Raw genomic sequence first — 16,735 nt, 5'->3', positions numbered from 1 at the left:
CATCTGTGCGCCATCCGCACACTACTCGTAACCGAAGTCGTAAAGGCGGCGAATTCCGTCGGCTACGTGAGACGGTCGGTTTCTCGCTGTGCGCGAGAGACGGGGGGAGCGTAGCGTCCTGGCGTGCGCCGGCTTTCCAGCACATGCAAACTCTACATTTGCACTGCGTTATGGTAGCTGCGTGCAGGCTGTTTTATAACACACGTGCAAATAGAAAATTCGCGGCGCTTTGCGACGAAACCTGCGTCGAGGGCGGGAAATAAACATGCACCTTACGTTCAGCGTGCTAACATGAAGGAGCTCGCAGTAAATCAAAATCCAGGTTTGGGCGAGTTCGTGTATTCATAAGGCCTTCCAACACCAGTTATCATCAGTCAGTCCGCACTCGTGCCGTCTTTGTTTTCGTTGCTCCGACCTTCTCGCGCTGCGTTTAGAAAGCCTGCTAGTGGAAATTCTGGTGATAATCGTCGTCACGGAAGTGGTTGGAGCACAGGTGTTGTTCTTGAGGCCTTGAAATTCTTTCGCTTTAGAGCAGCCTCCCACTTCCTTAAAAGCTTCTTGTCTTGTGGGAAGCAATGGAAGACAACATCGTCACGGCTGCTGGTGTTCGTGCAACCGTAGGCTGCACAGAAAGACGGCATGATCGGCCCACCACATCAGTTGATGCTGCGCACGTTGACCACCACTCTACATACACACAGACGCACCAACAAAGAAATGCAGGGTCGATCGAAGCAGATTACGACGGCACGCACGCAGAAACAAGCACGGTCAGGCACGGTCGCGCAGGCTGCGAAGGAGCAAAACACTAAAGTTGACGTCACAACACCGCGGTTTCCGGTCTCCGCTCGCATCGTCAGCGTCAGCAGCAGCGCGCGGCATTCGACGGGGGGCGGAGCTACAGCGCAATTTCAACCGACGATTACGTCGCTCCTATTGGAAAAAAAAAAGCCCAAATTTGACCTACATGGTTTATAAGGTTCCCGCATCCGTATATGAGCGTCTTATTGAATTCAACAGACTCTTCAGTTTCCCTTTAAGGGATAAGAGAAGAGCAGATTGGGTTAGGGAACAAACGCGAGTTAATGATATCTTAGGTGAAATCAAGAAAACGAAATGGGCATGGGCAGGACATGTAATGAGGAGGGAAGATAACCGATGGTCATTAAGGGTTACGGACTGGATCCCAAGGAAAGGGAAGCGTAGCAGGGGGTGACAGAAAATTAGGTGGGCGGATGAGATTAAGAAGTTTGCAGGGACGGCATGGCCACAGTTAGTACATGACTGGGGTCGTTGGAGAAGTATGGGAGAGGTCTTTGCCCTGCAGTGGGCGTAACCAGGCTGATGATGATGATGATGATGATGATGATGCCATATTCCCCCACTGCCTTGTCTCCAGCCTGCTTCGTGCCTACCTTGGCATTGAAGTCGCCCATCAGTATAGTGTATTTTGTTTTGACTTTACCCATCACCGATTCCATGTCTTCATAGAAGCTTTCGACTTCCTGGTCATCATGACTGGATGTAAGAACGTAGACCTGTACGACCTTCAATTTGTACCTCTTTTTAACTTTCTCAACTAGACCTGTCACCCTCTCGTTAATGCTACAGAATTCCTGTATGTTACGAACTATATCCCTGTTAATCAGGAATCATATTCCTAGTTCTCGTCTCTCCGCTAAGCGCCGGTAGCACAGGACGTGCCCGCTTTTTAGCACTGTATATTCTTCATTTTTCCTATCCTCATTGAGCCCTATTATATCCCATTTAATGCCCACTAATTCCTCCAATAAGACTGCTAGACTCGCCTCACTAGATAAAGTTCTAGCCTTAAACGTTGCCAGATTCAGATTCCAGTGGCGGCATTGAAGTATCAAAATCATTGTGAATGCGCTGCCAATACTGATATACTTTCATGACCCTGGCTGATGGGTTCTGCTGTTTTGCAGAATAGCTCACACGTAAAAAAAGTTAAAAAAATATCGTGACCGATTGTGGGATCGAACCTCAGTCGCGCAGCAAAGCAGCCTGAGGTTGGTTTCGAACCAGGGCGGGCAAACCTGATACGTATCTACTCATCCAAGTAGGTGCTTACGATACTGCTGGTCCATCTGCCCGCAAAACGGGAATTAAGAATACGCGCAGCTCGATCATGTAAAAAAATAGGAAACAAAAAAGGGAAACGAATACAACAGAGTTTTATAAGACACGTTTGATGAGAAGAAGCAAGAACACAATCTCATCACACACGCACACGCAAACACATGAATTATTTTTTCGAGTTTACCAGCTTACTCGATATGCGTTAATTGTTGTGTTTATATCACATTTCCTCAACCTTATTTCTCACTCTCCTTCCTCTTATTATCCCTCAAGAGAAAAGTGTATAACAGCTGTGTCTTACCAGTACTCACGTACGGGGCAGAAACCTGGAGACTTACGATAGGGTTCTACTCAAATTGAGGACGACGCAAGGAGCTATGGAAACAAGAATGATGGGTGTAACCTTAAATGAAATGAAATTGTTTATTTGCCATTCTGTACATTTACAGATGGAGGGACTGTAGATAAAAAGCTGTACTTCAACAGCTTGACGTGTCTACAATCCATGTTTCTGCAGGGAGGCAGCATAACATATGCGCACATACATACACACACATATATACAGCTGTATACATAACTTCAGTGACATGTTTCTCACTCACACTTTGCTTCATGTCAACAAGGAAATGCAACAACACAGATACATAACAAAAGAGCAGATTGGGTGAAGTAACAAACGCGAGGTAATGACATCTCAGTTGAAATCAAGAAAAAGAAATGGGCATGGGCAGGACATGTAATTAGGAGGGAAGATAACCCATGGTCATTAAGGGTTACGGACTGAACTCCTAGGGAAGGGAAGCGTAGCCGAGGGCGGCATAAATTTAGGTGGGCGGATGAGATGAAGAAGTTCGCAGGCACATATGGCCACAATTAGTACATGACCGGCGTATTTGGAGAAGTATGCGAGAGTCCTTTGCCCTGCAGTGGGCGTAACCAGGTTAATGATGATGATGATGTTTATCACTCTCCCAGATTCTGAGAAGCTGTGTATTCGTACTATCATTACTAGCCGAACACTTCCTAATGAAAGTAATATTTTTCGGTTCATTTCTTTTCTGTGTATTTTGTTTCTTTTCGCATGTTCGAATAGCATGCCTTGTATTTCCTGTTTCGCAGTAGGAAGAGCTTGCCGTATTGTCAGCGCCTGCTTGGATGTGTGAATCCGTTTCTATATTTGCATGCTCGAATTCTAAATTAACAGCAGCAACCCTACCATTTGTCTTTTTGTGACATGTAATCACATCTTTTCATATTCTCCTTTTTCCGCCTTTTTGAACAACTTGACTTCAGCTTACTCGGCGCACCCGCTTATTTTCTTCGTCGTCACGCATTGAGGGTGTGGAAGAGTGAGCTCCATGTACATAAACGCTCCTATGGATACCATTTGCTTGCCTGGCATAATAAAAGACTCTGATAAAATGCTGGCTTCAGCGACATTCCTTTTTCCACTACTGTTACCAAGTGAAACCCTTCAACTTTCACTCAAACGTTTTCTTTTGGATTTAGACAGAAGTAAAATGTGTGGGTAACGTGGAAGTCAAGTGTGCGCTACTAGGCAGTTGCATTTACGACACATGCAGCGTGGTTTACTAGAATGACGAGAAAATTGGTACTTTTGTCCTTGAAAGCACACAGCTATGCCATGCTACAACTCAAACAAGAAATCATCGACAACAAGACGCAAGACAGCAAAGTAATTCTGGGGCTCGATTTACAAAGCGCATTCGACAAAGTCAAACACTCAGCCATATTAGCACAAGTATCAAGACTCAACATGGGGGTAACGAGCTACAATTACACCCGAGACTTGAGCAATCGCACAGTGGAACTGCATGCCGGAGGCCTCGAGCTCCCCGAACGCGAGCTCGGCAGCACGGGTCCCTCGTAGGGTTCAGTCATCTCGCCGTTGCTCTTCAACCTCGTTATGATCAGGGTAGCGAGGGCAGTAGCGGGGACCGTGTCCGGCATACGATATACGTTGACGACATTACACTGTGGGCGGCCGGCGGCACCGACGCCAGCATCGAGCAACAGCTGCAAGCAGCGGTTACCGCCATCGAGCAGCACCTTGATGGCACAGGCCTCATGTGCTCGCCCCCCAAATCCGAGCTGTTCGTCCTCATGCGGCTACGACCGGGACGGAAACGTGCTCCCCCTCGAGAGTGCGATCACATCAAGATTGTGAATGCTTCGGGGCAACGGATTCCCGAAGTTCCCTAGATAAGGGCCCTCGGCCTGCTACTAAACAAGAGCGGCCGAAACGACAAGACTTTCAACAAGCTTACTACCAAGGCAATAGACGCCATCCGGCTCATACACCGAGTCTCGACACGACGGGCGGGCATGCGTGAAGACAGTCTCATGCGCCTTGTCCAGTCGTTTATGATCAGTCAGATCGCCTGTGTTGCGGCCTACCTTAAGTGGCAGATCACTGACAGGACCACGATCAACACGCTGATCAGACAGGCTTACAAGACGGCGCTAAGCTTAATGGAGACCACGAGTACGGCTCGGCTACTGCAGCTCGGCGTCCATAACACCCTAGAAGAAATAGCCGAGGCACAGCTCACCGCGCAAATTGAGCGCCTCTCTACCACCAAGAAGGGCCGCAGTATACTGACGTACCTGGGTTACAACCGCCAAGCTCCAAGCCGGCAACCGTGCGAGAACAATGAGGAGGCGCTGGCGCATGCCCACGTGGCCACCATGCCGAAGAACATGCACCCCGAGTACAACCAAGAACCGCGGCAGGCGCGGCCTACAGCCTTCACCGAACAACACGCCCAAGACCCTCACGCTCGGTACGTGGACGCAGCGGAAAACAAGCGGGAAGGCTTCGCCGTAGCGGCTGTCGCGGCGGCTGCCGGCACCACGACAACATACACTAGGAAGCACCGGCACTCCTCAAGGATCGGTCATATCCCCGCTCCTTTTCAACCTCGTGATGCTGGGTCTCCCGGCCTACCTCGACGAGATCGATGGCCTCCATCACGCCTTGTACGCAGATGACATCACCCTGTGGGTCAACAAGGGCAGTGATGGTCAGATAGAATGCACCTTACAAGCAGCGGTCTCTGCAGTCGAAACCTACCTCCAAGACACAGGTCTCCGACTATCTCCACTGAAATCGGAGCTTCTCGTCTACCGCTCGCGCCGCCGGCCCAAGCCTACAGCCGAATCGCGCCAATGTGACGACATAATCCTCTATACGCAAGACGGCTCCTGCATTCCCCGAGTCCCGAAGATACGCATCCTAGGCATGCATATAACAGCCAACGGGTCAAACATAGAAGCTATTCGCAAAATCGAAGGCAAGGTTACAGCGGCTACCCGCCTGATCAAACGCATTGCAAACAAGCACACGGGCATGAAGGAGGACAGTGTCATGCACCTCATACACTCTTTCGCAATCAGTCACATCACTTATGTGGCTGCCTTCCACAACTGGAATGTCACTGAAAGGGAGAAAATCAACACCCTTATACGCAAGACTTACAAGATCGCCCTTGGCCTACCGGAGTCCACAAGCACTGCTCGTCTGCTACAGCTGGGGGTATAAACACGCTTGAGGAAATTGTGGATGCGCAAAGAACCTCTCAACTCGAACGCATGTCTCTGACAGCCACGGGCCGCTACATCCTGCAGAAACTCGGCTTCAACTACCACGTCCAACACGTTCAGAAACAGGTCATTCAACCTGACCTCAGCGACACGCTGATTGTCGCCCCTATACCTCGAAACATGCACCCCGAATTTAATCGGGGCCGACGCCACGCCCATGCCAAGGCACTGCTGCGCTCCTTGGGTGGAAAGAGGACTACGCGCTTTCTAGACGCCGCAGAATACACACGAGAACACCGGTTCACGGCGGTAGTCGTAGACGTTAGCTCCCGGCTTACGCACGCGTGTAGTGTCGCAACAGAATACCCCGAAACAGCAGAAGAGGTAGCAATTGCGCTTGCGCTTACCGACCCCCTCTGCGAGGTAGTTTTTAGCGACTCACAATCCGCAGTTCGCAACTACGCGCGGGGGCGCATTTCCTCCGAAGCTCTCCAGATTCTAAGGAAAGCTGGTCGACAGCACTTAGATAACACCGCCATCATATGGTTTCCAGCGCACGTCGCCACCCCCACCGATGAGGGCCTCATTAACTTGAACGAGGTAGCACACCGCTCTGCGCGAGAACTGACCCGCCGCGCAGAATCGGAGACCGCCTCTTCGAGTTCAGAACTGCTGGCTCAAAACACGCGAGAACGGTTGGTCAGGTACAATGACATCACCAAGCACTACCAGCTAGACAGGCGGTTGCTGCCCCCACCTCACCCCATGCTGACACGTCGCCAGGCAGTCATCTGGCGACAATTGCAAACAAAAACCTTCCCCAGTCCGGTGCGATTGCAGCACATTTTCCCCGCGCAATACCCGACTGCTCTTTGCAAATTATGTCAGGCAACTAGAGCGACGCAGTCACACATGTTGTGGGAGTGTCGGGTTACATCAGCTACAATGGCAGTAGCTCCGGAGGCTCTTGCGTCGAAGTGGGCCGCCGCTCTGCGCAGCTCCAACCTCAAGACACAAGAGTGGGCTGTCCAGCAAGCCCGAGAGGCGGCGACGAGGCAAGGCCTCGAAGTCCCCTCATGGGAGACCTGAGCCCGGGTCGTCAAATTTGCCGGATTCAGAATAAAGTTGTTTCCACCCATCCACGACAACGGCAGCGAGCGTTGCATCGGAAGTTGCCGAGGAAGTTGCCATCGCTCTGGCGATTTCGTTATCAATGACTAGAGCAACGCCATGCGCAACTTTCCTAAGGGGCGAGTTTGCGCGCCGGCGGCCGCCATCATCGGCTAGCTCTGGCTCCAAGACCGCGGCAGCGCCATCCGTATCAAGTGGTTCCCGGCGCACGCCAGCGAGTAACATCCCCACCGAGCCACATCGAGCAGCTCATTCGGCGGCGCGAGTGGTTACCCTCCGCGCCCCCGAGAGTGACCGTTCCGTGTGGTGGTTCGACACCAAGGACCGAGGGACCAGTTATGGCGAACTCACCAAGTGTTACCGCTTAGCTCGACGGACAATGCCGACTCCCCACCCGGCACTCAGTCGGGAGGAGGCCGTCACCCTACGACAGATACCGACCGGATCCCTCCTCGCCCCCGCAGTACTACGCGTGCTTCACCCAGAACTCTATCCAAGTACTGTGTGCGGTGTGTGTGCAGTGGGTCCGGCGGACCATTGGCACATCATGTGGGAATGTGCAAGGTTGCCGACCGAAGCTAACTCCAGAACATACCCGCCCGAACTTCAAAGGGCAGTGCAGTATAGACAAGGACATTCAACTATGGGCCGTCCAGCAGGCCCGGGGTGCGCTTGAAAAGCACAAGCCTTATGACCCACCACAAGTGGGCCGAACTGGGGTAGTGCAGAGTAAGGCATATCACCGATCGGCGCTTGGCCCGCGTCACGACGCGTTAATCCGTCGGTTGCCGGCCCTTTATTAAAGTTATTCCTATCCCATCCTGTCCTAAAGCAGACTGCAATAAGACTGCAACCTTTTCGAGTTCGTAATGTTTCATGTTGAAATAGCTCGCAAAAAGGAGGGCAAATAGAAGTGACACACACCACAACCCTTCTTGTGTGCTTTGGGGGATGTTTCATTTCAAGATTTGGCATAGCGCTGAAAGCGTCTTGGAAAGCTAAAATGATGAGTTGCGCCACCACTGGCGTATACTGATGATGACAAACGGTGCTAACAAACCAACACCGTTTGTCAGCACCCCCGAAAAAAGCATTAGCTAGATTTATCTTGGCGCTTATTGTCATGCATGGAACAGCTGGGCAGTAGAAACGCTTGAACATATGTTCAGAGCGCTCATGCCAGAAGCAAAATCTAGGGGCGCGATCGGATATCGTTATTCGAAACGTGCGTTGAGTTTGCGTTCAGTTTTGCCTCGCATGAGTGGCCTAGCCCAATCGCGTGATGCAAAACTGAACGCAAACTGGTCAGTCACGTAAGGGAAAAGTGAACGCGAACTGAACGCACATTTAGACCAACGATTTCCGATTACGCAGGGTGTAATCGGAGATGGTGATTTAGTGCAGCATTAGCCTGCATTCACTTGACTTTGCGGCTTTCACAGCCAAAAATGCTACACGCCTCTGGAGACCTGATTCTTGCTGTGCGGCCCACGCATGCGCATAAATACCACGACGGCACGACAAAGGCGGACGCCTACACGCGCCTCCGGCGTCAGAATTATTGCTATCGCAATAAACAGCTTTACCTATGCGGTTAAGGAAAAAAAAAGCGTTAATCAGTACTCCGAGTGACGCTATACGCCTTTCTACAGCGTAGCTGTTAGCCTCTCGGAGGTCAGAATTTTTTGTGTCCGCATCCGTTAGGAAAAATGTGGGCCGATCACGGCGGCAGTGTAGGCCAGGAGCAGTACCTCGTACACGCGCAAGGCAGAGACTACAAGCATTCAGCAAAGTGAAGCCAACAATGCATACATTCTCTGAAATCACGCTTAGAAGATACAGAGCAGCACACGTTTCAATAAAGAACAGGCACAAAACAAGCATCAGAACCACATATATGATAATAAGGCGCTGATGACAATGGGAAGCACGTAGCGCTCCCCCTTTACGTTTCCCGGTAAAGATTACTGTTGCGACAACTGCCGTGCCGACGACAGCTTGCGACGTAGGGAGTGATGCCCTTAGCCTTTCGCATATAGAAGAGCCAGCCTAGCAACCGATTCCGGTCTTCTTGCAGCAGCATTAAGCGCTGCGGTGCGCTGTCAAAGTTACCAGTGCTTCCACTTCTCTAAATTAGCATTACTACCATTACTGTAAAGCAATACACAATTGCATAAACCCCGCAGCTGTTGTAATGGTAGTCTTCAAGAGCTTCGCTCGACGTCGTTATGTGCAAGGCCGGAATGGTGAGGCATTTTTTTTACAATGGCCCAAAAGAGGAAAAGATACCATACGACAGGTGCATTAAAGTGAAGGATAAGCGGATCCAAGAGTCCCGTTCTCTTTATTTACAACTACATCAAGGGAAAAAACAATGAAGTCAAGAACAGCACAGGGGCATATTTCCAGTTGTTTTTATTGAAATGAGAAATAAAAATGGTCAGGCTCCAGGTATATGCGTGACATCCATGGAATAACTTCACTTTTGTGTATCGCAACACTGCTCCTTCAGTGCACACACTGGCCCCCACCTTGTTCTCCTCACTTCTTTCGCCGCAATCGGCTGCTTTGGAAACAAACTTCCCTTTTCTGTAACCGATTTCAATTTTACGTGACCAGGTTGCTATTTTTGCCTATTGTCCTGCTTGTACATTCAAGCACCTACCTAGCTCGACGTATGTTTTCTGAGGAACTGGCCAAGAATGTTCACATACCGGGTGCGGCGTGCCCAACTGCCCATACCCGGTGGTCTAAGTTGTGCATTCAGGCACATATCCAGTGGCACACATACGCAATGACCTAAGTTGTATAATCGGCAGGACAGTAGCAGTCAGCATCGGCAAAGTGAATGGAAGAGGCAAATGAATTTCTTCGCACTGATAAGGACAGGGAAATCACAATGCAGGAACAGGCAACTTGCCGCATGTAGAAACTGCGTCCTCATCTTTAGCATTACGCGTGCGATGCTTTACGAGATGAGTTATCGGGGCGACCTTTGTACGTCCACTATTATATTTCTGTATACCGAATATATCTCGTCGTGGGAGTGTTGGCAACGCCAATCGTGGACATGGTAAGCTATGCGGTAGCGCGCGTGTAATCCAGTAGGTGCATGGGTTTCCCCAGGGATATGAAATTAAGGTGGGTGAACATATTGTGTGTGTGAACATACAGTGTGCAGAGGGTAGACGTAAATCGGTAATGATTGATATATTTTTTAATCGCGTTGTTGATGTGATGGGTAGAAATATCCGTATCGATGACTACGACACTCATAGGAATGGCTGGAAAATACAGGTGAAGGTTGGAGATGTAAATTCAAGACGACGAGAAAAACGAGAACAACCTGAAAAGGGGAGCCAACGTTCCCTTAAGTGGACTTTTTTTTCTTAGCGACATATGCTTTCCTACTGTGTATATACTGTACCGAGGAAAGCTTATATCGCCTTGAAAAAGACATGTCCAGTTGTCGAAGCGCTGGCTCCCGCTTTCGCCTTGTTCTCATTTTGCTCATCGCCGTAACAATGATTGGGAACGATAGCCTTAACATCAATAAAGCCGTTAGCAATAATGTTTTAGTGATCTTTTCTTTTGCAAACCATTGTTTGCTCATGATTCTAAGCCATTAATGTAAAGGGTATTGAGCTGATTAAAATTTGGGCACGGCTCCTTTAGCCGAAAGTTTACTAACACACATAAATGTAGAAAGTACGCAGTAGCCTTTTAGTCAGCTGCAGACCGGCTAGGAGCGTTTCCGTTGTTTGACAAGTAAAACTTCAAAATATTTTTTTAATGTTACGTTGCGTTGAATATAGCACTATTCGGCAAGAAGTTGTTGACATACGGTGAATATACCCCCGGATCACTATGTTCTTAGTATAAGTAGCATAAGCTGGTAAAAATAATTCAGTGTGCGCTAAAATCATATCTCATAACGGTTGCTTGTCTGCTAAATAAGCGTCACTCTCCCTTGATTATCGTAAATTTCTTTAAGTGATATCACACGGAATTTTCTTTGCCATTGAAAATCGTGATCGAACAGAAACCCAAGAATCTTTGCTGAAAAGCTCAAGTAATAATAGGCCGGTTTTAAGGCATTATTCGGGATCTCACACTAGGGAAAAAAAGACTTCGCTTGCTTACATCGGGTTAGGACACGATCGAGCCCTGTATGACCACGGGGTCCTGAACACGAACGTATTAAACTGAAAATCAGTGAGGCCGTCTCCTTGCGTACTTACGGCCCAGATCATTAACGATACGACTGCTGAAAGGCTAAGTCTGGACAGACATAGACAGGCTCAATGCTCCGGGGGTATCTAAGATTCTCAAGGGGACCATAAGGCTGTAGAGCGAACGAACACTGAAGTAAAGCCGGAAGTTCTGCGTCAGCAGAAAATTTGCACGACACAGAAGCTACTCGTAAGCGCTCTCGAAAACGCGCATGCAGCTAGGGCGCCGACAACACTGAAATATAGAATTGAATCTGATTAATACAAAGTACAAGATATAGCTACAGGCAGTTCCAAGTAAAATGCTTAGACAGCGGACGGTACAATACACTCATCAAACATAGCAACGCTGTGGTTGAGAGTCCTCAGAAATTGCACTGAGGGCGCTTAAGTCTTTGTCCGATCGACAATCGTGCACCCGAAAAAAAATCTACATTCGATGGCTGCTAATAAGAGGGCACAATTCCCCGCCCCTCCACACAAACACATCCACAATATTAAAAAAAATAACTGACCATTACGATACTCCCTAAAGCAAACTTTGAGCGCAGCTGTATACGTGTTTTCATTTCGCGATATATTGTCTGGTGAGGACAATCTGCCTCGTGCGACACGCTGCAAATGAGCGTAGTGTAGCGTGACTCTCTCGCTGATCGAGAGAACGCGAGAGGCAGCGCGCGGATAACGCGTCGCCGCGGTTAGGAGCAACCAGCGCAAACAAACCTCCGCTCGTGCTGCGCTTTCTTTTGACGCGCTGTCCGCATGCCTTATCGATGGTGTCTTCGGTAAACAGACGACGCAGGCTACTCTGACGCTATTTCGGAGGGATCGCCACCACAGAAAGCCCCATACACACTACCGGTAAAACACTAGTGCGTAGTGTGCCGCCGGCATTAAAACGGAGCTGCGGCAGAGCGGCCAAACCAACTGGCGGCGAGCCGCTGCGGCATTCACGTGACATCATGAAAATTGCGCCTCCTCTCTGTAGGTGGAAGATGTCCCATGCTTTTCCCTTCGTTTGCTGACAGGTCGGCGCTGTGTTTATGTTATTCTTCATTAACTCTTAACGCGAGTCATGTCTTACGAAGATGACGCCGTCATTGCCACTGATCATAGTGAAGTCGGTGTGCTCTCTTTTGTTGGGGCGTCGCGGCTTTCCAAAGTCAAGGAGAATGAGTTACTGGGTGTCGCCTCCGCGTCCTTGTACTCACGGTCCGTCTTGTCTTACAGAATTAGATATGGCGCACTGTCTCCAGAAACCTTATGTCTATTTGGACTCATTGTAATTCTTAAACCATGACAACAGAAGCATGCGCGAACGAGACCACACCCAACAAATCAAAGAAGTGCGAGCGAGAGCTGACGTGAGCACACAATAGTACGAAACGAGCGGTCCAGCTGAGACCAGACAGCAGTACACATCGAGCAAACGGTCGGGTTCGCATGACACCAGTTTCCCGCTCACACGCCACTAATGAGGACGCTCTTACTGGTTTCCACCAGTTCGCGGCTCGCGTCTTTAATGTCATGCTCCACGCTCATTCTTTCATCGTTCGCTATTGTGTTCGTTAGCTCGGTTACGCCGATCCTCGGCGCAGGTACAGGCACTTAAGAGCTGCGCTCTAAAAAGTCGCAGTTTCGCCCGAAAGGCGAAGCACCGATTGCAATAGCTAATGGACAGCAATACTAAGTAGGTATAGTACTCTTACAGACCGAACAAAATTGTAAACATAGGCATACTAAGTAAATCACCAAGCATGGTGTCACTCGTGCACAAACACAAATATCTCCCTCGATGAGCATGGAAACTGGCTGTCAAAACGCTGGAGTGAGGAAGCGTGGTAGCAGCAGGCGCGCGCGCTGACCATGACACCCCGAGTAGAACCCCCCTCTTCCCCCCATGCCCACGCGGACCTTGTCCCAGTCGCAGATGACATTCGAGATACAGAAGCCCGGGCGAGTTGACGAGGGTGCTAAGGCCTCCTGCAGGAGAACGCGTACTCTCGCCCCCCCCCCCCTCCCTCCCGTCCTCCCGGAACCTTGCTCGCGAAGGGAGACGGTGCGCTTCATGCCGGCTTTCCTCCCTTTCGTGCACCAGATCGAGCCGCGATCGCCGGCTCACCCTCGCAAGCTGTCACTCGCACATAAAGCATACGGCGCGCACCGACAATTTTATCGCCAATGAATTTTTACAGAACCTCACGGCGACACCGACGCCAGAATTGTGCTTGGAGTGTCTATACAATTCCTACCGCTACAAAATCTTCATTCAGGAATACAACATGCCACCGCTTGTTATACCCCTCGCGAGGACGTGCATTCAGAATTTTCTGGCGTTCTAGCAGCACACGTCAGGGATAACCAACCCATTTGTCTGTCAACGACTTTCAACTGCTCCTTCTAAAATGTCAAAGCGGCAGTTCATAGGTTGTTGCTGCACTGGCGATGTGATGGAGCAATATTTTCGCGTAGTCATATCAAATGTCAACTGCGAAGCTGCGTAAGCGTGCAGCGGCACCCACATGGTTAAAAGAATATTTAGCTGCGCGCGTAGCCGTATGTTTATTTTTTCATTTGGAAGCAGTAAGAACACCATGAAAGGCAGCAGAACCATGGGTAGTGCCTTGAAACATCGACACTATTACAAAATTAACCTATTCGTGAAGCGAAAGACGCTAAAGTGCTCAGAGAGGTTATGCTACATAGGAGCTGAAAAAATTACAGCGCAAGAGCGAGCACTCTTGCTAGGTTAGCTCGCTTGGCAGCGAGAAAACTAGATCAGATTTTGTCTGTTGACAGAAGAACAAAAAAACCTTTCAATGGTGGTTTTAAAAGAAAGAACATATGTACTTTACCGTAAATAGTAAAATCTTGTGAGGAAAAAAGCTGGTCAGACGACCACAACGTCGAATGAATTCTTTGGAATTCGTGATTTTCAGAACGCCACATTTGTGGACCACTTATTTAGGAGAGCGCGCGCAGTTGAACACAATTCTGAAAGTAACGATGTTTATGTCTTTGTAGAATCGTATATATATGGTAGTGCTTTTGAATCGAATAACTATAGAACACTTAAACAATATACTACTATCAATGTTGGGGTATTTAGCAAAAGGTACATAGAATACCATCAGCTCAAGTTTTCAATCTCTACGCAGTGGCGTTGCATAAGGAATCTCGAACCAATAGCAACACTTGTATGTTCTACCTCGGCAGTACATCTTTGGACGCTGTGAATTCTTATTTAGATCACCTCTAACATCACGTGGACTGGGCACACAGAACGTATCATTAACAATGATTACCGCATGCTCGGCTACATACGGCGTAACGTTCCCCAGTCCCCATCTTCTCTTAAGTCTAGACTCCATAAACCACTAATTCGTTCTAAACTAGAATTCGAGTCAGCGATCTGGGATTCTTTCTACCAAAACAATATTCCGTCATTAAAATTAGTGCAAAACAATTCAGTTCGTTTTATGTTTTGTAACTGTAACCGAACTACTATTGGGGGCGAGCTCTACCACTGGAAAAGCTGGCGCCACCGTCGGCGTGACGTGGCATGAAGGATCACGTGGACACAGCGGCCATGTCGGCTGCTTCAGAAGCGCTGAAGCGAGCTGAAAACGAAAGTTTTAAGTCCCATCTGCGCGGCGGTTCTGATTAAGTGGTGAGGCTTTACGGCCTTGGGTATCTGCTTGAGAACATTCGAAAGCACTATAATAGGTAGTGGCTGTCTTTGGAGGCGTGCAGCATGGTATACTGCTCGATGCCGTAGTGCCAGGCGCACGCAGCGGAAACCGGTGTCAGCCTTATTCACACGTAGCGGCAGGGCAAGGAGTTACGGGAAACTTGGCTCGCGAAACTTGGAACCGGCAGACAGCCATCGGCTGCAACTCGGGTATGCTGCAAGCGCAGACACGAGGAAGAATTCTGATACGGCGCCGGGACTGCGATGTTCGGTGAGTAGCAAGAAACGCGTACTGAGAAGCTCGCCCGCGGCCGCTGCTCGGCTAGTGTCATGATGGTTCGGTCTATGAACTTGTTGGTGCTAGATACTGGCAAGTTCACTGGAACGGAAAGGGATCGGTAAGACGCACTTAAACAATGCATGACATATGGTCATGTTCTTGTTATGAATAAATGCACTGGATTACGGAAAAGAAACAGAGGGAAATCGCACGCTGAGAACACCGATAAACATACAGTGCGACGCAAATTGAGAAATATTACTGAAACGTCCAAGAATTTAAAACACACACAAAAAAGATTGAATCGTTGCGACGGCACATCGCAGTCGCCGTAGGCGTTGAAGTCTCTATACCAAAATTATTTTTGAACAGTTCTGATAGCGTCCACGCAACAATGGTTGCTAGTGCACTGTCAAATGGTCATATGCTGTGGCCTAAAGCTCACGACACGGTGCGAAAACGCCCTCACAGCGAAAGCAAAACATTGTGCGCGGACATACGTGCAGACGCGCAGTCGGCAGCTGCGAGCCCGTGCGATCGCTGCATTGAGGCTTCAGTCTGTTATGCTCCTTCTGGTTATACAGACAGCCCACTATAAGAACATATTTCACATAGTTTTCTCTCAGCATTTGCCTACCTTTCACGCAAGAAGCCGGTCCGGGAGACTCCACCGCGGCTACCGCGGGCAGTGGCGTGCACTGTACGTATTCGGTAAAGAGATAGCGTCTGTAAAAGATGCTGTAGTTTAAATTTGCATAAGAATATTATATGGACTGTCAAGAACGTTCCTCGTTTTGAGAGTACTTACATAAATGTCTAGGAGGGCTGCCCCGTGGTGTTTTTATTGAGCGCCGTAAGCGAAACCTATGGGGAGCACGCCGTGTGATCCCTCATACTACGCAAGGGAGGCGCTTCCCACAGATGACAACTCCGTAAGTCTGCGCCCCCAACAGCTTCCACGAAAGCTAGCCTCTCCCTTTCTTCTCTAGATATCGCCGTAAACTTTCACGGCTTGCTTATCTTATAAGCTATACCATCACACCACCCTTAATTACTCGTACCGAATACGTACGTCGCACCGCATCGATCATCAGAAGGAAGTTGAAATTCAACCACGCAACCTTAAGTATTCTTTTCGCCTTTTATCGCACGCACTTTCCTGGATTGGAGCCACCTTCCTGCAGGAATTGTGGTAGTCTCTAGCAATGAAATTTTTTGAGAAACCTTACCTAGTATTGCATAACTAGGAAGAATTTTAATGTGTAATAACGAGACCCACTGTATTCGGTTTTATTTCTGTGTGTCTTTTGTACTACCACTCCCCTCTATATGTCGCATGGCCCTGGAGGTACATGAATAAATAAATAGAAATGTCTCGGAAGGGCTAATAAAAGCATGGCCCAGTGAAATAATTATGTTTTAGTGGGTCCAACATTTTCAGGAAGGCCGTGTAGTTCCAAGGGGCGATGCATGGTAAGTACGCCCCTCCACCGGGTACGAAGATGAAAGCACCAATCATTTGCGTCTTCTTCTGCTCAGTGACCGTCGAGTGACAGTTCGAATGGAATCAAACGCATTTGGTTTTGGACAGCCACCCGCTCAAAGAACGTTTACTGAAAATTTGGGATATAGAAAGCTTTACGCCAAGACAGTGCCTAGACAAGTTACCTTTCAACAATATTTGCGACAAAAAATGTTTCACTGATTTGAAAACTTCATACGACAGCGATCAAT

General features: G+C 48.9%; 1 long non-coding RNA gene across 2 annotated transcripts in view; it reads right to left on the bottom strand.

Moving 5' to 3' along the window:
• The window catches only part of LOC135918263 (uncharacterized), a 75,793-nt gene that overhangs the window by 30,077 nt on the left and 28,981 nt on the right, over positions 1-16,735 (bottom strand). The gene's annotated exons all lie outside the window — the stretch shown is intronic.

The sequence above is a fragment of the Dermacentor albipictus genome, chromosome 2 (assembly GCF_038994185.2).
Source record: "Dermacentor albipictus isolate Rhodes 1998 colony chromosome 2, USDA_Dalb.pri_finalv2, whole genome shotgun sequence".
Classification (NCBI taxonomy): domain Eukaryota; kingdom Metazoa; phylum Arthropoda; class Arachnida; order Ixodida; family Ixodidae; genus Dermacentor; species Dermacentor albipictus.
Note: the sequence above shows the minus strand (reverse complement) of the source record. Positions and strands in the feature narration are given on the sequence as shown.